Source organism: Coenobita brevimanus, chromosome 23, assembly GCF_032717465.1.
Source record: "Coenobita brevimanus isolate Jiangsu-jjx chromosome 23, ASM3271746v2, whole genome shotgun sequence".
In the NCBI taxonomy this organism is placed as follows: domain Eukaryota; kingdom Metazoa; phylum Arthropoda; class Malacostraca; order Decapoda; family Coenobitidae; genus Coenobita; species Coenobita brevimanus.
The window spans coordinates 55,640,780-55,641,686 of NC_136976.1; positions in this window are offsets into that span (position 1 = coordinate 55,640,780).

Below are 907 nucleotides of genomic sequence, written 5' to 3' on the forward strand. Positions count from 1 at the left end.
TGGCTCAAATCTTGTATAGCCTACAACTCCTGTTTGATCAATGTAACTAGAAGGAGATTTTTGCCCCTTTGCAGCTTATTTCTCATTGCTTACTGTAAGAGTAAGACAATATTCTAGCTCTGTGACCTTTCCCTAGCACTTCTTTGTAACTAGCACCATATTCTAGGACCAGTCATTTGTTACAGCTCAGTATTCAGGATGGAGAGATAGCAGTTTTACACTTCATTAAAGTGAACACAGTTTAGATAATTAAATATACATTCATCCTTTGTTTATCATGCACTTGATTATAGCAGTTTTTCGTTATCACACGTCTGAGCTGGTTTCTTCCGACAATGTTGGTGAGGTGTCTGTGGTTTCTGATGGTTTTGAGGGATTCAAAGATGAGGCCTTACTTGGGGTGTTAATCTTAGGTGGTGGAGACCATTCTTTCTCCATCTCTTTACCCCCTGGCCTCAGAACCCCTTACCTGAAGCCTATCTCAGGTCTCTCTGTGGTACTAGTTTCTTCCATACTGTGCCTTTGTCATCACTTTCTATTCACCTAACTATGCCTATATCTGTTTCTGATACTTACCATAACAGTACATTGTATATTTAGTGGGAGTAACTTGTAAAAGGGAAAATTTGGGTTTACAAGGGGGGGGGGTGCCCGATATCAATTACTGTAGGATAAATCCTATAGGTTCTGTGCATTCTTTATTGTACAGTTTCATTATCGCACACTGGGCTGGGTACCAGTTATGTGCAATAGCCTGGCATAGCCAAGGGATCACTGTATTACTGCATTACTAGAGAGATGTCATGATTACCGTAATTCAGTTTATTATCTGTTGCTATTCAATACAACTTCCTTACAGATATGTCCGTGTATCACGATGAGATTGAAATAGAAGACTTTGACTACG